Source organism: Schistocerca nitens, chromosome 1 (assembly GCF_023898315.1).
Source record: "Schistocerca nitens isolate TAMUIC-IGC-003100 chromosome 1, iqSchNite1.1, whole genome shotgun sequence".
NCBI lineage: Eukaryota > Metazoa > Arthropoda > Insecta > Orthoptera > Acrididae > Schistocerca > Schistocerca nitens.
Window position 1 is genome coordinate 1,023,382,658 of NC_064614.1, and position 23,584 is coordinate 1,023,406,241.

The following is a 23,584-nucleotide window of genomic DNA, read 5'->3' on the forward strand; positions in this document are numbered from 1 at the left end:
ATTGTCCAGCGAGTGCAGCAAGGTGGAGGTTCCCTGATGATGATTTGGGGTGGCATTATGTGGGCCCGACGTTCGCCGCTGGTCGTCATGCAAGGCTCCTTAAAGGCCATCCTTCGACTGATAGTGCAACCATATCGGCAGCATATTGGCGACGCATTCGTCTTCATGGGCGACAATTCGCGCCCCCATCGTGCACATCTTTGAATGATTTCCTTCAAGATAACGACATCGCTCGACTAAAGTGGCCAGCATGTTCTCCAGACATGGACCCTATCGAACATGCCTGGGGTAGATTGAAAAGGGCTGTTTATGTATGACGTGACCCACCAACCACTCTGAAGGATCTATGCCGAATTGCCGTTGAGGAGTGGGACAATCTGGACCAATAGTCCCTTGATGAACTTGAGGATAGTATGCCACGAAAAATACAGGCATGCATTAACGCAAGAGGTAGTGCTACTGGGTATTAGAGGTACCGTTGTGTACAGCAATCTGGACCACCACATCTAACGGTCTCGCTGTATGGTGGTAAAACATGCAATGTGTGGTTTTCATGAGCAATAAAAAGGGCGGAAATGATGTTTATGTTGATCTCTATTCCAATTTTCTGTACAGGTTCCGGAATTCTCGGAACCGAGGTGATGCAAAACTTTTTTGGTGTGTGTATATGCCATTAGTAAAAGTGCTGGAGTAAGATAATTTTAGTTGGCACGGATACTCACACAGTTTTCCAGTTCTTGTCACGTTTTCTGTTGCGGAGTGGCTTGGCTATCCGCTGCATTTGAAGCCGGTAGAGAGCAAACTGTGTATTCTATAATTGTTGAGCACGACAGGTAATACTAGTTTTACCCACATTAAGAAATTTACGGTGGACCGTTGAGAAAAAGGCCCTTTGTTGCATCGTTACTTCAGTAATGTTCCTACGCTTCTCACTCTTGTGCTCCCGAGTCAGTCAAACCGAAAAATGCCCAGTGGGCTTCAACTATCATTTCGACGGGTCAACAGATGTGTTTCGTGCATTTTTGTCACTGAAGAGCGCTTAAGTGATAAGTACGATGCTTCGTGCCAAGGAATAGTAAAGACTGATTCACTTATGCCACCGTAACCCTCATCTAACTTTGTTTGACTGCATATACATAATTTTCTTTGTCACACTAAGGTTGCATGGCCGAGCGGTTCTAGGCGCTTCAGTCTGGAACCGCGAGACCAATACTGTCGCAGGTTCGAATCCTGCCTCGGGCATGGATGTGTGTGATGTCCTTAGGTTAGTTAGGTTTAAGTAGTTCTAAGTTCTAGGGGACTGATGGCCTCAGATGTTAAGTCCCATAGTGCTCAGAGCCTTTTGAACCATTTTGAACTAAGGTTGCATGGTGAGTGTTGTTTATTTTCCATCTTTTAACCACGAGGTGTCCCTGTACACAGGGTGTAAATGGTATAATTTACCAGAAGATCCTGTTAGCAGAACACGAGTAATTGATACAAAACGTCTAGTAACATGTTAGTCAATTTCCTACGGTTGTCCCAGAAAAAAAGTTCACCTCGGGACGATGCTTTTGGAAAAGAAGACATTAACGCTGCGCGAATTGACATCGCGACGTGAGTCGCAAACACTTAGGCCACAACGGTCTGCGTGGTTGAGTGACTGTAATACGCCGATCCTCTGTAGTCTTCGTGTTAGTTGTGACGACGTTACTGCAACTCCGTTAAACGTCAGGATGGAGGGGAGATTTACTGCCACTGAACTATTCACTTAACTTACGGGGAGACAAAAGGTGTTGCGACAGCAGCTGTACGAATTTATCGAGAACGTTTCCACAACGAATACTTCCTGCATGATCGATATTTGTCGTGTTCACCAAAGATTTTTATCATCATAATTCTCTACTTTTACTCGATTATTTTGCGATTCATTCGTAACAAAGTACAGCAGTTCTCTTTACCTTTAATTCTATATATAAAACTTATTGGCTGTTCTGATACATTTTTGTTTTATTATTAAGTAAATCACGACATAGTACAGCATGCGAGTGCGTATTTAATTTGGATGGACTGAGAGATACTGGATACTGGCTCTTTACTACCCCGCGCGGAAGGCAGAGGCCCACAACGAGAAGAACGTACATTGGAAGCTGAGGAACAACTTCTGGACCGCATCCACGAAGATCCTTCTCAGAGTACTACAAGCATCGCCCGCCAAATGGGTGTATCGCACACTATGGTACATCGCACTTTGAAAGAGAAGCATATGCAACCTTACCACATTGAACGCGTACAAACGTTGGGAGAGCAAGAGTTCCCTCCGCGACGAGAATTCCCACAGTGGCTTTTATTACAAAGTACGCAGCATTATTTTGCAAACAAAATATTCGTAACAGATGCAGCGTGTTTCGCTTACGACAGAATAATCAGTTTCATAACACGCACACTTGGAGTGTACACAATCCGCACCAGGTAGCAGCAACACATTTTCAGCCCCTCCATTCCGTAAATGTATGGGCGGGTATAATCGATGACTACAGTATTGGAACTTACGTTTTACCTGCATGATTGACTAGTAACAATTAGCGAACCTTTCTAGAGGAAACATTGCTATCAACTTCATTAGAAAACATTTCGTTAACCATACGCTATAACACGTGGTTCCTCCACGATGGTGTTCCACCCCACATCGGTACGAAGATTTTTCTATAGATTTCCGGGATGATAGATAGGACATTTCGATCCACGTCGATGGCCCGCATGCAGTCCTCATTTAAATCCACTGGACTTTCACTTTTGAGGCCATATGAAAAAAAAAACTTATTTATGCTCAGCAAATAATGTGGACTAACTTAAGCAGTGTGTGTGTGTGTGTGTGTGTGTGTGTGTGTGTGTGTGTGTGTGTGTGTGTGTGTGTGTCTGAGTGCGACTAAACTGAGTTCGCCGTAATGAAGCATGTGTCGAATCGAATGGTCGGCATTTGGAACACTGCTTATAGTATTTTAAAATTTAAATGGCTCTGAGCACTATGGGACTTAATTTCTGAGGTCATCAGTCGCCTAGAACTTAGAACTGCTTAAACCTAACTAACCTAAGGACATCACACACATCCATGTCCGAGGCAGGATTCGAACCTGCGACCGTAGCGGTCGCTCGGCTCCAGACTGTAGCGCCTAGAACCGCACGGCCACTCCGGCCGGCGCTTATAGTATTGGTATAACAGGAAACAAAGTAATGTTTCATTTTCGCTACGGTACTCTTGTAGGAACGGAAAATAATTTGAATTTAATTTTTGTTATGGTATTGCTTTAAAAAGAGGAAACTGTTGATTGTAATAAACGCACAATAATTCACGTGGTAGCTGGTTGATTTCGTACTAAGTGTAACACATTCATTTTGATGTTAACTCTTCTTTACTACCACGACCTACGTTACGGTCAATTTGTAAAAGAGAAAACGTCTAGTTGTACTTAATTTGTTTATGTAAAACAAATTACACGTTATTGACAATCCAGTGAATGTTTACATTGCTTGTTTCGCTAGCACCTAGCCGCCGCGCCTTGTCGTTCTACGCGTCCAATGTTTACATTTGTGTGGTTCAGCAGTTACCTTTCTCTTACCGCCAAGTCTATGTCGGTCATACACAAGCAAGGTCGTGTGCAGTCGGCTCATAATGTAAACAGGAATGCGTCTACTATCAGACCTACAAATATCTGTCTTTCAGAAATACAAAAATAAAGAACGTGATACAATGACATTTCATTAGACTTTTTTTTAAGCACACCGAGAGCAGCTTATACCGTTCACATCCTATATAACGAAGTAAGATATTATTCTCCGAAGTGTGGGGCTGCGTCACTGCTATTCAAGAAACACTCGGTGTTATTTCTTTATCATCGTGTGACTTCATGAATGCTTCGACTATAACCCAAGTATGTCAGTTTTTTGATAGCTTGTACTGTACAATCATTTGAAAATCGCTACACACCTGCGTAGCAGTGACTGCAAAATAGCATTTTAATCCTTGACTGATGCTAGTTTTTGAAACATGGATGGAGAGTCAATCATTAACACACATTCTGCTTGGATCGTCGTAATACGAAGATTTAATACGAAGGTTTTAATACATACTTAGCGTAAAATTAGCTCAGTACTGTTATTAAATATTGACTATCTGGCGTCATATGCCGTTTATATTTTTTCGCATTCATACAAAAATGGTTCAAATGGCTCTAAGCACTATGGGACTTAACATCTGAGGTCATCAGTACCCTGTAACTTAGAAGTATTTAAACCTAACTAACCTAAGGACATCACACACATCCATGCCCGTGGCAGGATTCGAACCTGCGACCGTAGCTGTCGCGCGGTGCCAGACTGAAGCGCCTAGAACCGCTCGGCCACCCCGGCCGGCGCATTCATACATTTCTTCTTTCTGTTCTATAGTTTCAAGTTTTTAATTTGAAGTTGCGCATGTCCTTGCTCTCGAAAATAATATACGCAACTGAATAATGACTTACCATAGACTAATTTCACTGAATCTCAGATAATGTATCAGTCAATACATGATTGAGTTCATTAATATATGAGTAACTGGACGCTATGTTTCTCAATGAACGCCTAATCACAGTTCTTAACTTTGCCTCCATAAATCACTCAAGTCGCCCAGGCAGATAAACCATTTCCAGCTGTTGGAGTTCGCCTCTCATTGTAGCGATAGTCATGTAAATATTTTGCGACCGGTTATTGTGACAGCGCTCACGTACCTACGATGTTTTAGATTAAAATTGAGTGAGTTTTTCTTCGACAAATAGTGAATTGGTACAGCGATTCACACAATGATGCAGGTTTTGTAATTACTACATCACTAGTAGGCTTTGAGCGCCTTTTCAAGTAAGCAAATGAATAAAGAAGTGAAAAAATGAACAAATAAATGAAAACAGTTTCCCCTTATGCGTCACATCATTGCGTAGTTTGTGTCACACGTGTTAATTATTTGCTTTAGAGATTTTCTTTTTTCTCATCATATAGCAAATTTGTTTCGTTGCGCTGCAGAACTGTCTTTGTACGTATCCAGGTAATAAGTGGTGTCCTGTCTTACCACATATCCTAGAGAGTCTTACAATGATTTGAAGTTCCCACCTTGCATTAATTATAGTTTTGTTATTGAACTATTTTACACTACTTTCATTAATACAGGCGAATAATTATTTTACCTTAATTTTTCATAACAAATTGGAAGAAATAGACCTTCACGAAATAATTCAGGTGAATCCTCTCTTCTTTTTCCTTGCTGTAACCCGTATATGCACAGGGTCGTCGTCTTAATCTACATTTGGCAGTGATAGTGGTAGACGGCGACCGGATTCCCATCCTGTTACCAGTCCTTTAACCCAGGACGGAACTTCTGTATCCCGTTTGTCTGCATCTAGTGTGATCCCGTGTAGAAGTGTGAGAATGTTTCCAAAATATTCGTGAAACGTGCAGCTAGTGCGGGACGTGGATACGAAATCGGTACTCACCCAGTGGGATGTGGGAAACGACTGAAAACCACATCCAGGTTGCTCGAATGCCAGAAGCGGCGTGATAACGTGTGCAGCTATCCGAGCAGGTTAGTTAATCTCTAATCTTTTATTTAGCTTCATCAAAGGCAGAGAAGAAAACTACATGGACGTTCAGTGCAATACACTGGAAAGACTGCTTAGGCTAATTGGGCATTGATAGTGAAACAAATTATGAACTCTAAAAAAATGCATTCAGTCTTTTTTTTTCTTGTCTTTAACTTAAAATGGCGTTAGTAATAAATACTCTGCTTCATACTGTGGGTCATTTTTCTCGTTAGTGTCTCCAAACTGCAGAAATTTTCTGTTTCTTTTTGCTCCTTAGTCATATATCATTCCTAAAGTGGTCTTCTGTTACTCCGCTGTAGCCACTTCATTAAAGACTCTGAGAAAGTGATTTCCGCTAAGTGTCTCTAGCCTCCTATCAGTTATTACAGGTAACGAAAGCAATAAAAGTGTGTGTATGCCAATAAATAACATTTTGTTAGGGAAGCCAATGATATCCAGAGTCTCTCTTCTGCACTAAATAATCATTTACGAAATATCTCACAAAAACAACAAAGAGCTTTCGAGAAGGAAACACTGTGTAAAGGTGAATGCCAGAGACACTTAAAATTAATGGTTTTAGAGACACCTTAGTACAGTCAGTCGACGAAACTTGTGAACAGGCAAATTGGCAAAGCAATTAAAGAGAAAGGTGACGGAACCACCAGACGATATACAAACTATTCATGTGCTTTCGTACACCTTAATTAATCAAAACCGAAGATAGATATTTCATTTTAGGTTAAACTCTAACCGCCACGTGATTCATTGCTGTAATAAAGAAGCCGTAGAGTTGTCGTCCTCTATTCGTTATGACGTAAGGAACAAATGAATCCTTACCTTTTCCCACCCCTTTGTCTCCCTCGTACCGCATTACAAATTTCCATGGGTCGATATCCAGGTTTCGTGTATCTACTACAACTAATAGCTTCTCTTTGCATTCGTCTAGTTCATAAAAAGTATGATTGACATCTGTATAGTCAGTATTTTATTCGTGCAATTCCCTTCGTACTTGCTCGCTGACATCGTGTTATCTGCAAAGGGACTTGGCCTATTAGTACTTTGCGTGCTTGCATCTTACATTAACGCTAAATACATGCCGTAATAGCTTCCTGTATCTATCAGTACGTTCAGAATTTCTCTCTTACCAAGAACGCTTCATGGCATCGTATTGTGCGTCCACATACCTCCAGGTGATTTGTAATATCATATTGTACCTCCGTATACCCTAAATGATTTGTAATTGTCATGGTAGCATCAAATGTTCTACTTTTTGTTTTAATTGATCAGTTCTTAAAGTTTGTGTTGTGTAATAAAAGTGAACTATCACCTTGAACGGTTAAATAAAGCCATGAACTAGTAAACCATGAAGTAATGTATCAATATTTATGTTCCAGAAAACAACTTAGAAATGTAGGTGCAACCGAAATATAATCTGCATATGCAACCGAAATATAATCTGCATAGTTAAATATTTAAACATTAAACACTAAGTCATCATTCATCAAGAACCAATCCCAAGATTATACAGTTGTGTACGCTTCGAGCTTACAGGCAAAAGCCGTGCAGTGAAAATAATCTCTCGTACCTATAACCACTGATTTAGACCAGAAAAGGATGCTTATTCAAACAAATTATTAAGTTAAGCAGATCAGAACATAATTTAAGAACAAAATCTCCAAATTTTATTGTAAACAGAAAGTCACTCGCTATGATGTGGTCCAGAAAACATTTCTTTAACATACGAGAACATTGCTTATTGTACTTCCAGAACAGGATCTGACGACTTCGCTTACTTCATTTGTAACTTTAATCCACCTCAAGAACAGAATGTTTAGTGGTAATGGTTTGCAAATGTAGCATATAATTAATTCAATTAACTGTTCATGTTATACCTGAGCAAAATGTGTAAACACATCCTGTAACAAGTGTGCACAAGATGACAACACGACAGCGCGAAGATGAGTTACGTAAGATGATAAATGAAATGACTTGTATTAAACGAATTCATTCAGGAAAAATGTGCAAAATGTATGTATATACTGTTCTTAAAACAGTGCAGACATTCACAAAGCCCACATGGATTCTCGATGCAGTTAATAAGTCTCTCGAACGGAGTAAGGAAATTACGTATTGTCAGTACACAACTTCCAGCAAGACAATGAATAATCTGTAATGAAGGAGAGGACGATAAGTTTGAATCTATAACACGATGGGTTGAAAATATCTTACCAAATGATAAAATCAGCTTCCGTTTCACGAAAAACGAGTGAACTAAGAACCTTCGTTTCACGACACTAAAGTATATAATGACAAAATCTGTATGTAGAGTGATTGTAGTATAACTATGAAAATATTTAGAATATATGACTGAAATAACCTATGCAGTGCCAGTTAGACATCACTGCAAGTAACTGTAAAGATCTCACCCGTGAGACCGGTATTATACTACCAAATTTCTTTAAAAAAGTTTTGTCAAATATAGTTGACGTAGTGTAACAAGGAAGTTTTGTCAAATGCTACCTTTCGACAAATTTATTTGATCAAATCTAGCTCTTCGCCTTAGATCTGATCAAAGAAAGCGATCTTCCTCTGTTTACTGCAGGCGGCTGACCTGAAGACACACACCGCGAAACGGTTGTGTGTTGTGTGTATGGTACGCAGCCCTCCAGTGCAAACTCATGTAGCCCGATTGCTTAACGTGAATCGTTCTGTTGTTTCTCGGATGTGGCGACAGTTTATAGAGACCGAAAGTGTATCACGGAGACCAGGGAAGGGCAGACCACGTGTGATATCAGAAAGAGAGAACAGTTATTTGCCTGTAAAAGCACGACGGTACCGCCTTGGTACTGTATAGCAACTGGCATCTAACTTCGCAGCATCCACTGGACGTGTTGTATAGAGACAAACAGTGTACAGAGGGCTTCAACAGTGACCTTTATCGCCGGAGACCTGCTGTATGTGTGCCTCTGACGCATCTTCACAAAGGGAATATCTAGAATGGAGTCATCAACATGCCGTCTGGACAGTCGAACATATTTTCACAGATGTGTTCCGATTTGGTATGGAGAGTGATTCTCGACGGATTCGCAACTGAAAGGAATGTGGAACACAATTTCGAGACCCAGAACATTGTGGAAAGAGAGCGATATCGAGGGAGGTCCTAATTGTCTGGGCAGGAATTACGTTGACCACTATTCGTGAAGTTGTACGGGTGAATCGGAAAGGTTTAACTGCTGTCAGTTACCGTGACGAAGTCTTCAGACCTGATGTACGGTTGCTTCGAGGTACTGCGCGCCCAGACATCGTACTGATGGACGATAATGCTCGCATCATAGAGCACGAGCGGTTGTTTTTTTTCTGGGGAACGGAAGATACTGCACACGTGGGGCGACCTGATCGGTCTCCCGATTTGAATCCCATTGAGAAAGTCTAGGATGCAGGTGGGGAGACGGGTCGCATCAAGTCAGCATCCACCCACCACTCTCAAAGACTTGCGAGCGGCTCCGCAGGAAGAATGGACGTCATTGCCTCAACAAGACATTCATGACGTTATTCACAGCATGGTCCGTCGTTGTCCGGCCTCTATTGCTGCCAGAGGTGGTCACACCCTATGGAGAGCACATTAACCAGTTGTCGGAATGTGTGTGCAAATCTGTTAAGTTGGAAAAAATGAAGAACATGTTGTTCTACTGTTCCGCATGTTGCAGTTGTTTACATTCTGTTTTCTTTACAGTGATTCTACTTTGCTATCACCTGTTTACACTGTTTTGTGGCAAAGTAAACGCAACCTTGCAAAATTTCCGTTTTTGGGTTTAATTTCGGACATCAGCGTGTTTATTTCACAAGTTAGCCTAGCGACGAATACATTTCTCCCAACGAGACACAAGTTTCTTTGTACTGTCGCTGTAGAATCTTTGACTTTCTCGACGGAGTCATAGCCTCAGCTTTGCTTGCACCTTTTCATCACTAACAAAGTGAAGTTCTCGAAGGTGTTCTTTAAGTTTTGGAAACTGATGAAAATCGGACGGGACCGGACTGTATGGAGGATGGTCGATGACAGCGAACCAAAGCCATCGAATTATTGCAATTGTCGCAACGCTCGTGTGTGGTCTGGCGTTGTATGCTGAAGGAGATGGTGCTCCATGTGTGCGCGAACTGTTTCAATGCGTGCTTTCAGTTTTCTGAGTTGTTTATCACGCACCAATAGCTGCCTTTCGCACCGCCGTGTTACACGCTACAATTCGAAGCCCGCCAGTGGTACAGGGCTGCAACTTGCATCAGCGAAATGTGAAAATCGACCGGTTAACACGCATGACATCTACATCTACACCGGTACTCTGCAAATCACATTTAAGTGCCTGGCAGAGGGTTCATCGAACCACCTTCACTATTCTGTTATTCCAATCTCGTATAGCGCGCGGAAAGAACGAACACTTATATCTTTCCGTAAAAGCTTTGATTTCCCTTATTTTATCATGGTGATCGTTTCTCCCTATGTAGGTCGGTGCCAACAAAATATTTTCTCATTCGGAGGAGAAAGTTAGAGATTGGAATTTCGTGAGAAGTTTCCGTCGCAACGAAAAACGCCTTTGTTTTAATGATGTCCAGCCTAAATCCTGTATGATTTCAGTGACATTCTCTTCCATATTTCGCGATAATACAAAATGTACTGCCCTTCTTTGAACTTTTTCGATGTACTCCGCCAGTCCTATCTGCTAAGGATCCCACACCGCGCAGCAGTATTCTAAAAGAGGACGGACTAGCGTAGTGTAGACAGCCTCGTTAGTTGGTCTGTTACATTTTCTAAGTGTCCTGCCAATAAAACAGAGTCTTTGGTTAGCCTTCCCCACAACATTTTCTGTGTGTTCCTTTCAATTCAAGTTGTTCGTAATTGCAATTCCTAGCTATTTAGTTGAATTTTACGGCCTTTATATTTGACTGATACATCGTGTAATTAGCGGATTCCTTTTAGCACTCATGTGGATGACCTCACACTTCTCGTTATTTAGCGTCAAATTCCAATTTTAGCACGATTCAGATATCTTTTCCAAATCGTGTTTAAATTTGTTCTGATCTTGTGATAACTTTGTTGGTCGATAAACGACAGTGTTACCTACAAACAACCGAAGACGGCTGCTCAGATTGTTTCCAAAATAGTTTACACAGATAAGGAACAGCAAAGGGCCTATTAGATTACCTTGGGGAACGCTAGAAATCAGTTCTGTTTTACTCGACGACTTTCCGTCAATTACTACGAACTGTGACCCCTCGGACAGGAAATCACAAGTCCAGCGACATAACTGAGACGATATTCCATAAGCACGCAATTTCTCTACAAGCCGCTCGTGTGGTAGTGTCAAAAGCGTTCCGGAAGTCCAGAAATGTAAAACCGGAACCGATACTGCGATCAGAAAAAAATCAGATGCTTCATTTTTCAGCACGCCCTCGTGTTTTTGAAATCTAAAATATTTTTCTTAAATGTTGATGGTGATTGTTATAACGCCTCCGGTCATTAAAACTAACGTCCAGGAGAGCGGTGTGCTGACTACATGCCCCTCCTTATCTACATCTACATCGATACTGCACAAGCCACCGTACGGTGCATGGCGGAGGGCATCCTCTTCCATTCGCAAATAGTGCGAGGGAAAAACGACTATCTATATTCCTCTGTAAGAGCCCAAATTTCTCGTATGTTATCTTCGTTGTCCTTACGCCTATTGTATGTTGGCGGCAATAGAATCATTCGGAAATCAGCTTCAAATGCCGGTTCTGTAAATTTTCTCGATAGTGTTTCTCGAAAAGAACGTCATCTTTCCTCCGATGATTCCCATTTGGGTTGCCGAATAATCTCCAAAACGCTTAAGTGTTGTTCGAACTTACGAGTAACAGATCTAGCAGGCCGCCTCAGAAATGTTTCGATGTCTTCCTTCAACTCGACTTGATACGGTTCCCAAACACTTGAGCAGTATCCAAGAATAGGTCGCACCAGCGTCCTATATGCGGCCTTCTTTACACATAAACCACACTTTCCTAAACTTATCCCAATAAACCGAAGTCGACAATTCGCCTTCCCTACATCACTTCTCATATGCTCGATCCATCCAGCGGCGCCTATCGCCTGAGGATGACACTGCGGTTGGTCGGTACCGTTGGGTCTTCGGGACCCGTGCGTAACGTATGTTTTTTACTTTGGTCTAACGTTTGTATTAAAAGCTCCTTGTAATTGTCCTTCGAAACAGAAAGTACATGCCTGTGAATCTGGCTCTTTGATTCTCTTTTAAATGTGTATTTTCTTAAATGTTTCAGAAGACAAAGTACGATTCAAAAGATTTTTTTTCTAAATCAGTATGTGCCTCTGGAGCAAGTTGTTACATGTTTGCTAGATTTGGGAACCATATTTGCCAAAATTTTAAAATAACAAAAGTATGAAACGTTTGAGCATTGTATGCCCAACACCTTACCGCTACCAGATCCAAACTCTCCACCACATCAAAAATATTCTCTTTCCATCATGTGTGTAAATAAAGTAGTTTAAAAACTGTATTTAACAAATGAGAATGAGAAAACATTTTTCCATTTAAAATATATCGTAACTTTTCAACTGTTTCAATGAATCTGACATGTTCGTGTGTCGACGCGTATGGTACTGGTAAGAATCTCGAAGTTGTTTGTTTTGCGAGTGTAAGACACAAAGCTGTTCATACTGAGACTTTAACTATATTACCTTTCTCTTTAAAGACTTTAGATGGGACGTTACTCACAAATGTACCTCTTAATTTAGAATAGTTTGTCACGTTGGATGTTTATGTATTATTTTAATGCAGGTAACCTTCAAATACGATGGACGCTTGAACTGGAGAAACACTGAGTACTCCTTCGTGATGACCAGCCATCCAGACGTCCTGTAAAAACAATCAGTGATATGACTCCCACAGCTTACGGCTGTTGATGAAAACCACCACCTACTGCGGAGTGCCTTCGAAGGATTTCCTTCCACCAGTATTAAGGAGCTGTACTTCCATACCCATCAATTATAAGTGAAATGCATCACCCCTTCTTGAGCAGTGCATACTGTTTTTCCTAACCTGGTATTCTTCCACGCAATTCTGCCTTTTCATCATTCAGTGCATTTTGTGCTTTTCAGGGGTCGATACTATAGCACCAAGTCAGTTTTCGCTGGTAGGGCGATGAAAGAGGTTCTCTTTGTAGCGTTAAGAAATAGCAAGTAGGAAAATTATGCCGTGGAGTCTTAGAACTTTTTTAATTTTTTTTATTGCCCTGCAGCAAAATATAGACAGAAAACAGCAAAATATTTGCTTTACTACCAAGGTACTGTAAAATTCAAGGTACAGTTGTGCTCGCAAGTAAAAGGTATGTGTCCTGTATACTAGCAGAAAATGCGTGCACTTAAAAATGTTCATTATAAAATTCACGAGGAAATACAAGACTTCTGATAATCAACATAGACTTTCGCAAAAGCTTCGTTTTTTCAGCGCAGCCTGGTCGGGATAATCCAACAGTAAAGTGATAAGGTTGACGAATTAGCTTTCTGAGGGATCAGTGTGATGAAAGGTTGTAAGACAGAAAGTCAGAGAGATTTAACCTTTGCATAAATGTTTGACAGCTGCAAGTGAGTATGTATAGGTATTGTTTACAAGAATTTAAGCAGGGAATCCCACACGTTAGTAAGATTTCTTAACGTACTATCAATAAAGCTAGTAAAAGAATTGCTTGAAAAATATTTAGCATTAATGAAATACATTCTGTAATGAAATGCAGCAGCCATTAACTTTTTATGTAACTTTGTGTATGCCAAAACGCGTTTCGGGCTTTCAGCGATCTTAAGTTGGTGTAATAAATTCATATCTTCATTAGTACAACATTGTTGTTGGCTGCATTTTCAACGCTGCAGCCTTTAATCGTGTAACTTGTAGCTCCTTTCATTGCATTGCTATGCATAGTGTCCAAACTTTAAGCGTCATCGATGCATTGATTTAGCTCAGCAGTAGCCATGTGGGCAGCTTATAAGACCAGAAGTGTGTGTGTATGCACGCCAATGAGAAAAAAGTGCCACAAGTAACAGGATAAAAAGCAGCTGCTGCGCTCTAAATGCGGTCAACAAAAACATTGTATTAATGAAAAATGTTTTATGCCGACTGAAGATGGGTGAAAACACGAAACTCGCCTAGCCATACGTACTTACGAAAAGACGTTTGTTACAGTTTCTTCTTAAAGTAACTTAATAAGCTGCCCTGATGGTTAACCATCATTATCACAGATAAAACTTGTAATGTTACTGCTCTTTAAATTTTTATTTCTTTTACGAAAATATTAAAGGACGATCCAAATGCATTGTTTACATTTACAAAACGTATAACTGTCGTGGTGGTGCAGACAAAATAAATTACAGTTATTTTACGTCACTAATATGCAGTAGTGGAACACACGCAGTATCCAGACGTTATTTAATGCATAAACTGATAAATTTCAGTGTGGTTTGCAAACCCCTATTGACAAGAAGTAGTAATAGTGAAGTAATCTTTTTTTTTGTGTGTGTGTGTGTGTGTGTGTGTGTGTGTGTGTGTGTGTAAACCGTCACTTGAACCTGGATGTAGGATGCAGTAATCAAACAGAGATAAAGAGGCTTAAAGTGGATAGACTAGCTAAGAATGGTGACGAATACGAAACTCTGTTCTGCAGAGACCTGTTAGTAGAACAACTAAAAGAAGAAAGAGCGAAGAATGAGGTGTAGATTGCGGTCCGCTCAACACACCTGCCAATTTGATATCCTTTGTCAACCCTACGACTGTGGTAAATTCTCTCGGAAAATATAGTTAAGTTAATGAGACTGGACTTAGGATTTGCCGGCAGCTCTGTTATGATGCTTTTATTGCTGTGCAGTCTTACCACCTTTTTCAAAGTTATGTTCAGACTTTATTTACATTGTTTACGGATACGTAAATTTCTAAAGAAACCGATTTACTTTACTGTAAGAAAATAAAATTTTCTGTACTTCAGTTGCAAGAATTTTACATGTCTATCCTTGTAATAGATGGTTACAGGGACCTCTACTGTTCAAGGTGAAATAAAATTCAAAACCCCTCAACCCTCTCTTTTGCATTGACACTTGCTCAATGTAGTTTGGGAGGAATCCAATCTCGTGTGCAGTCATAACATAAACTGTGTCCGCTGACCTCTGGTTTACACGACACTATTCCGTGTCGTCGGTTGATGAACGAAGGGATAGTGGGGTGTAAGCCAGATCACTACGGATACCGTTTATTTAATATTGTCTCATGTTATAACCTCAATGATCCAATTTACCTCAATGATCCAATTTACGTCAGTCAAGGGGCATGAAGATTGTGTAATGGCACACCGAACTTGGTTGCATAAATAAAGTGCAAAAGATACGGTAGCAGGTGTTTTAACTTTCATGTCACTTCCAAGAGTTAAGCATTCAGACTGACTGATTGTATTTAAACTACATAATTTCCCATCAGATTTATTTATATTTCCTATTGTGTATTGCGAATTGTTTTCAAATATTCGTTCCTAGTTATCAGAGAAAAAAAAGTTTGTATCCGATTTCTGTTTCCTGTTGTCTTCATCTGTTCCTATCTCTCCATCTTTCACACACAAAGAATAACTTATTACACCGAACACCAATGCCAACATGCTTCTGACACACCCCTCCGAAGTTCTAAATGGCACAACGATTTTCTTTGTCGGGTAAAACCGACACGCCTCCTGTCACAGTCTGAGCAACGGGCCGGAACGTGTTCTACATCTACATGTGTACTCTGCAAATACTGTGAAGTGCATTGCAGAGGTTACTTCTCATTGTACCGTTTCTTAGCGCTTCATGCCGTTCCGTTAAAGTATGGAGCAAGGGAATAACAATTTTGTAAACGCCTCTCTGGGCGCTGTAATTAGTCTGATATCTGCCCTTATTTGTATCCGTTTAATATCCCCGTTAGTGCTATTCGACACAGGCCCCATACATGAGCAATGTCATAGGGTGCGTCGCACAAGTGTTCTGTAATCAACCTCCTCTTACGAGTGGTTGAATTTCTCTAGTATTCTGCCACTGAAACGCAGTCTGCAACCTGTTTTACCTGTGACTGAGCCTATGTGATAGTTCCATTTCACATTCGTACATATTCTTATATTTGTACGAGTTGACTTAGTACAGTTACGACTCGCTGATGTTGTAGCCATAGGCTACTACATTATTTCGGCTTATGAAGTTCACATAGTGTTGGGTTAATATTAATATTCTCTGCCGGGTGATTAATACACGACATGAACTGGAAGTGTCCCCTGCTCAGTACGCTGGGGCATACCTGAACTTACTTCTACATCTTTGGATGAGTCTGCATCTAAGATAAAATGCAGCAGTTTCCCTGCCAAGAAGTCGTCAATCCAGTCACACGTACTTTTTGGAAGTTTATAAATCCTGCATCTAACTGAAGGTCTTAATCAATGGCTTTCAGGATGTCGTAAGAGAAAAGCGCGAGTTTAGTTTCAGCCCCCCTCCTTCTTCGCCATTCATATCTTTTGATTCAGGGAAATGACGACAAAGGTGTTGCGACGGACGTTATTTTCTCCCTCTCTCATTAACCACCAGAGTGCGCCATCTCGTATGCCGAGAATTCCGATAAAATCAGTGACACGAAGTTCGTTCACAAGCTGCACAAGAAATGGTCTGTTTATGGGGGACAGTCATAGCAACTAGGACGCTTCAGTAGAGAATAAGAGGAGAGGAGGGCAAGATAGATCGCAGGAGATGGAAAAATTGTAGTGAAGCACCGAATGCTGCAGACGATCTCAACGAAGACGAGACCGAAGGACGGTCAACACGGTACAGTATTTGTGCCTATATCCACAGAACAAGAGAGCAGATAGAGATAAGCCAAGCGCGGTGAGCGCTAAGCTCCTATTAAAAGCCGGTTGACAGCGAGTTGAGCGCTCAGTGAGACGGTCTGTTTCTTGCGAGGCGAGGCAAATCCCGTTGGCGCCGTTCTCCACCGGCGACACCCCCTTATCTCGCGCTTACCGGATACGCCGCGGTGTCCGCCCTGATCTCTGTCAGCGATCTGGCAGCCAGCAGTGTGGGCAGAAGAAGGCGGCTCGGATCAAAAGGTAAACAGCGCACGGCGCGCATGCACAAAGGGCCGCGACGACTTAGGCAAATTTCTATGAGGCAGCGGGAAACTGTTACATGAGTGCTGGTAAGATTAGTCTTGCGATTGTCGAACGTCCACTTGTTTGTTGGCAGCTGCCGAAAGTGCTCGAGCCACAGTCTTCGATGAAAGGGATGAATATTATGCAGAGGGGAAACATTTTTGTACAAATAAAATTATTCTTTAAGCTATGACCCACAGTTCCGATTTGTAGTAGGAAAGGCTCTTATATACCACCAAAAGCTGATACTGAGTGATCTGCAGCGAGAAATTTCAAAATACTGCCACATGGCAGGCTTTACGCGTTATAAACTACGTGACCACGATCACTTTTGGTTTGTACCACTTTGAGCTGGAAAGCCTGTCAGATGACGACGCTACCACGCAAGTAATTGCCTCAAAACAAATTATTTAATACCAGCTACCGGTGGTACAACAATGTCTGTCTTTGGGAAAAAAAATCTGATCCCTATCCTTTACTTTTACTTTCAAACCTTGCGTCTTCCATATGTCATTACTTTAGGCCAAGGAGAAGTACACTATAGGTTTTAATGAGTGACTTTGCGAGTAGCACAATATGTGACATAAATGAGCGTATCTTTTGACTACTTTGGCTTAGAAGCTTAACTTTTTTAAAGCAGTAAGGAACTATAGACCTTAGTATGTGACGCAAATGTCAACTTTATACGTCTACCCGTTATGTTCTGATGGACAAGCAGCTCATGGTATAGTGGCTAGCGTTGCTAACTTTGGATCACAGAGTCTCAGGTTCGATTCCTGGCCAGGTTGGGGATATTCTCTGTCCGGGGACTGGGTGTTTGTGTTGTCCTCCTCATTTCCTCGTCATTCGCGAAAGAGGCTACATTGGACTGTGTAATGATTGGGAATTTGTACGGGCGCAGATGACCGCGCAGTTGAGCGCCCCACAAACCAAACATGATGATGGTATTATTATTATTATTAATAATAATAATAATAATAATAATAATAATACCCGTGGAGGCCCGGGAAAAGAATAGGCCTCCGGTATGTTCTGCCAGTCGTAAAAGGCGACGAAAAGAACAAACCACTAATAGGGCTAACCCCCCTTTAGTGTGATTAGTTGGTTCAGGACAGAACTAAAGAAGCCTCGGACAAGCGCCGTCATGGTCGGGGACGACGCTTGAACCCTATGCCCGCCCACAATGGTAACGACACTGCTAGCCAACTGGAAAATGATTTAAATCCAAATAGAGGTGTTTTGCAGGATATGCTTCCTGCAACCACCCTAGAAGGAAAACAAAGACAGAGGATGAGATGGTCAGATGAAGTTAATCGACACCTCATGTTCTGTTATTACCAAGCAACAAACCTAGGAACCAACACAACTGGATACAGATCACAAGTATACACAACATTTATTACCAGATACCCAGAATTAAATTTTTAACAGAACAACGACTAGCTGATCAGATCCGTGTAATAATCAAAAATAACAGGATACCCCAGTCAGAATTAGAAAACATCAAACAACAAGTACAACAAATACTGGAACAAAATAATGTGCAATCAGAAGAAGAAGAAAATACAGTAATGGACTCAAACATCCCAGAGCAAACAAACAAAGAACAACACACATCAATTAAACAATCAGAGGAAAACGAAATCTTAAGACAGCCACCAGAACAAGCACAAATAGAACACGAAGTGACACACATGTTAGATATAGAAGGAAAATTTCAGCTGACATATATAGAATACAAAGACACAAATACAGACATAAGACCATTCTTGCATAGACCACCAAATAACCCACAAGTCGAAACAACAATAAAAACTATCAACACAATCATACACAACAAAATAAATGAAAACACAAATATGGAAGAGTTACAACTACTGGTTTATATAGGAGCACTCACTACACTAAATATACACACTAGACAGAGATCAGAACCAACCAACACACAGAAGAAACCCACAAAACCAGCATGGCAACACAGGCTACAGATCAGAATAGAAAAAACTGAGAAAAGACATCGGACAGCTAACACAATTTATAAGAAATGAAATCTCGGAAAAAAAACGAAAAAGGTTAGGTAAAATCTCACAACAAGAAGCGACAGAGCAATTAGACGAAAAGAAGCAGAAATTACAAGCATTAGCCAAACGACTCAGAAGATACAAAAAAAGTGAAAATAGAAGGAAACAAAACCAAACATTCAACACAAACCAAAAGAAATTTTACCAGACAATAGATAACACACACATTAAAATAAACAATCCACCAAACATAACAGACATGGAACACTTCTGGAGCAACATATGGTCTAACCCGGTACAACATAACAGGCATGCACGGTGGATACAAGCAGAAACAGACACATACAAGATGATACCACAAATGCCTGAAGTGATAATTTTGCAACATGAAGTCACCCAAGCAATTAATTCTACTCACAATTGGAAAGCCGCTGGAAATGATAAAATAGCAAATTTCTGGTTAAAGAAGTTCACCTCAACACATTCACATCTAACTAAATTATTTAACAGTTACATTGCAGACCCATACACATTCCCTGATACACTTACACATGGAATAACTTATCTGAAACCTAAAGATCAAGCAGACACAGCGAACCCAGCTAAATATCGCCCCATAACATGCCTACCAACAATATACAAAATATTAACTTCAATCATTAAACAGAAATTAATGACACATACAACACAGAACAAAATTATAAATGAAGAACAAAAAGGCTGTTGCAAAGGAGCACGAGGATGTAAAGAGCAACTGATAATAGATGCAGAGGTGACATATCAAGCTAAAACTAAACAAAGGTCGCTACACTACGCATACATTGATTACCAAAAAGCTTTTGATAGTGTACCCCACTCATGGTTACTACAAATATTGGAAATCTACAAAGTAGATCCTAAATTGATACAGTTCCTAAACATAGTAATGAAAAATTGGAAAACCACACTTAATATCCAAACAAATTCAAATAATATCACATCACAGCCAATACAGATTAAGCGTGGAATATACCAAGGAGACTCATTAAGTCCTTTCTGGTTCTGCCTTGCTCTGAACCCACTATCCAACATGCTAAATAATACAAATTATGGATACAATATTACTGGAACATACCCATACAAAATCACACATTTGCTATACATGGATGATCTAAAACTACTGGCAGCAACAAATCAACAACTCAACCAATTACTAAAGATAACAGAAGTATTCAGCAATGATATAAGTATGGCTTTTGGAACAGACAAATGTAAGAAAAATAGCATAGTCAAGGGAAAACACACTAAACAAGAAGATTACATATTGGATAACCACAGCGACTGCATAGAAGCGATGGAAAAAACGGATGCCTATAAATATCTAGGATACAGACAAAAAATAGGAATAGATAATACAAATATTAAAGAAGAACTAAAAGAAAAATATAGACAAAGACTAACAAAAATACTGAAAACAGAATTGACAGCAAGAAACAAGACAAAAGCTATAAATACTTATGCTATACCAATATTGACCTACTCATTTGGAGTAGTGAAATGGAGTAACACAGACCTAGAAGCACTAAATACACTTACACGTTCACAATGCCACAAATATAGAATACATCACATACATTCAGCAACAGAAAGATTCACATTAAGCAGAAAGGAAGGAGGAAGGGGATTTATCGATATAAAAAACCTACATTATGGACAGGTAGACAATTTAAGAAAATTCTTTATAGAACGAGCAGAAACTAGCAAAATACACAAAGCAATCACTCGTATAAATACATCGGCTACACCACTACAATTTCATAACCACCTCTACAACCCTTTAGACCACATAACATCAACAGATACGAAGAAAGTAAATTGGAAAAAGAAAACACTTCATGGCAAGAACCCGTATCACCTAACACAGCCACACATCGATCAAGACGCATCCAACACATGGCTAAGAAAAGGCAATATATACAGTGAGACAGAAGGATTCATGATTGCAATACAGGATCAAACAATAAACACCAGGTATTACAGTAAGCATATTATTAAAGATCCCAATACCACAACAGATAAATGCAGACTTTGTAAACAACAAATAGAAACAGTAGATCACATCACAAGCGGATGTACAATACTAGCAAATACAGAATACCCCAGAAGACATGACAATGTCGCAAAAATAATACATCAACAGCTTGCCTTACAACATAAACTTATAAAACAACAAGTTCCTACATACAAGTATGCACCACAAAATGTACTGGAGAATGATGAATACAAATTATACTGGAACAGAACCATTATAACAGATAAAACAACGCCACATAACAAACCTGACATCATACTCACCAATAAAAAGAAGAAATTAACACGACTAATCGAAATATCCATACCCAATACAACAAATATACAAAAGAAAACAGGAGAAAAAATTGAAAAATACATCCAACTGGCTGAGGAAGTCAAGGACATGTGGCATCAGGATAAAGTTGACATCATACCAATTATAGTATCAACTACAGGAGTCATACCACACAATATCCACCAGTACATCAATGCAATACAGCTACATCCAAACACATATATACAACTACAGAAACCCGTAATTATTGATACATGTTCAATTACCCGAAAGTTCCTAAATGCAATATAACACATACCGTACAGTTAATAGGAAGTGACGCTTGATCAAGGTCCGCGTCACTTTCCATTCTCAACCAGACTTAACGTCTGAGAAAGTAAAGAAATAATAATAATAATCGGACGGGCAACAAAGTGGTGGTATAAAGGTTGCGCTTCTACAAATTGATGTACAGACCCTAAAACGATTACTACTCAAGGATGTGAGATGTACTAATAATGAAACAGTCTGCTTGCCGAAAAATTAATTATATTGTGATAAAAATCAAATTGTAGAGATCATACAATCACAACGTGGCGATCAGGACGCGTGGAAAGTCATTAGCATACTGTAAATACGAGGTCAGAAACACTACCTTATTATTGCTCATGAAACGAACTATACCCCATTTGCACCTCGTTGCCGAAAACTCATCCTGACTGGTGTAGAATGTGTCAGCAAATATTGGCATTTGCTACACTGCTCCTTCTCACTGACTATATTTTCTTAATTTTTGACTTTGTCTGCATCACGATATGGAGTACAGTATAATCATTTCTGTTCGGTGTAGCTAAAATTATAATGGTGGCTGGGACACAGCAGTATTCATATGGCTGAGTTTGCAAAACTGTCATCCTTTCACTGACCGAAGCTTTAAGTTCGATTACTGAGTGGTCGTTCACATCTACGAAGAAGAGAAGCAAAGACTGTAGATTTTTTTCCGGTATGTTTACAGATTTTTGTTGTAGAGATGTGTAGCTGATTGGGAAGAAGCTCAATGACACGGAACTGTCATCCAGAACTTTGCACACAAAGTTTAAAAAAATAATTCTCACTTATTATTCTAGGAATACACCTGACGTACTCTATATTTCTTTTTTTGTGAATAGCAAGGGAGGCGGGGATAAGTGATGTTTTTCAGCTCATATACAACCAAAAAACAACCGATCATATTACAGAACAATGAGGAGTAACACTACCACGTGATTCAGCTCAAAGTACTGTAAAAGAGTACAGCTGCTGAGATTACTGTTTGATGTACATGTATTCTAACCACGTTTCGTGGTCACTATCCGTGAGCGCCATCAACGACAATTTTAGGCCTGTGGATGTTCTCTCTCCCGCTTGTAATCTTGCCAACACATACAAACATCTGTGTTACGTGTTTTCATTTCAACGCACGTAAGAATGTTCGTCCTTGTGACATTGATCTCCTAGAGGAGCTTGCGTTATCACACATTATTGCAGCACTTTGATTCGTCAGTGCTTTCAGGCCCTGTATGTTGCAAAACATCTGGACTATGAGCCACCACACGATTCACTCGGTTTGGCACGTTGCCTACACGAGTTGAATTTATTTCGTGCTTTCCAGCCGCCTCACACCAAGCTGTATGTCTTAATTGAGGTTACAGTACATTGCCCGTTGTTACTGAATTTCACAGGCATTCAGACCAAACCTCTGGAATGGAACGGTAAGCATTCTTACTGAGTCAGCTCAAGGTACATAGGTCGCTTAAAAAGTAGTGGCAACACGGTTATAAATCAAATCAGACATTACCGAAGATGTTCACCGTATTACATGCCCCCAGTATAATGGTCCCATATCTCGATCACCTTCCCCCACAGAGATGGAAGGCGGCGTACACCATCAGCGCATGCATCTCTGTTGATGTCTTGGAAGGACAGCCCTGTGGCACCGAAGAAATCTTCACATATTTTGTGACCCATACCACGAAGAGCATTTTGGCGAGTAGGTCGTAATCACAAGGGACATATGGGTGAATAGGGCGGATGTCTCAATATCTTACACACCCATGTAAGCGGGAGCTCCTGCATAGTGTTCTCCGTGTGGCTTCGTGCATGGTCATGAAGGGTGATGGAATGCGGTGACAGAAGGAAACACTGTTGCGTACTTCGAGCACGTGCTCTTCACTCTTGATCCGCGCAAGCTGTTCGTGTTTCATAAACATATTGTTTTGTTAGGGTGCTCGAACTGTCCTCGCGCACTTTCAAACAGTACACACTGCAGCTGACTCAAACACGGCCGTCGCCGCTCACTGCACTGCTTCAGCTGACCTTCTGCTATTAGCTGCATACAACGGGAATGCTACGTGACGTACGTACGTCATGTTGCGGCGTTGTTGCCACTACTTTTTATCACACATGTATATTCGACTCACAAA

At 40.4% G+C, this 23,584-nt stretch overlaps 1 protein-coding gene across 1 annotated transcript in view; it reads left to right on the top strand.

The window, feature by feature from the left end:
• Nucleotides 1-5,486: 5,486 nt before the first annotated feature.
• LOC126237960 (organic cation transporter protein-like) overlaps nucleotides 5,487-23,584 on the top strand; it is a 171,720-nt gene continuing 153,622 nt past the window's right edge. Inside the window, exon 1 of the mRNA XM_049947761.1 lies at nucleotides 5,487-5,590. The gene's annotated coding sequence lies outside the window, so the exon portion shown is untranslated. The remainder of the gene's footprint in view (nucleotides 5,591-23,584) is intronic.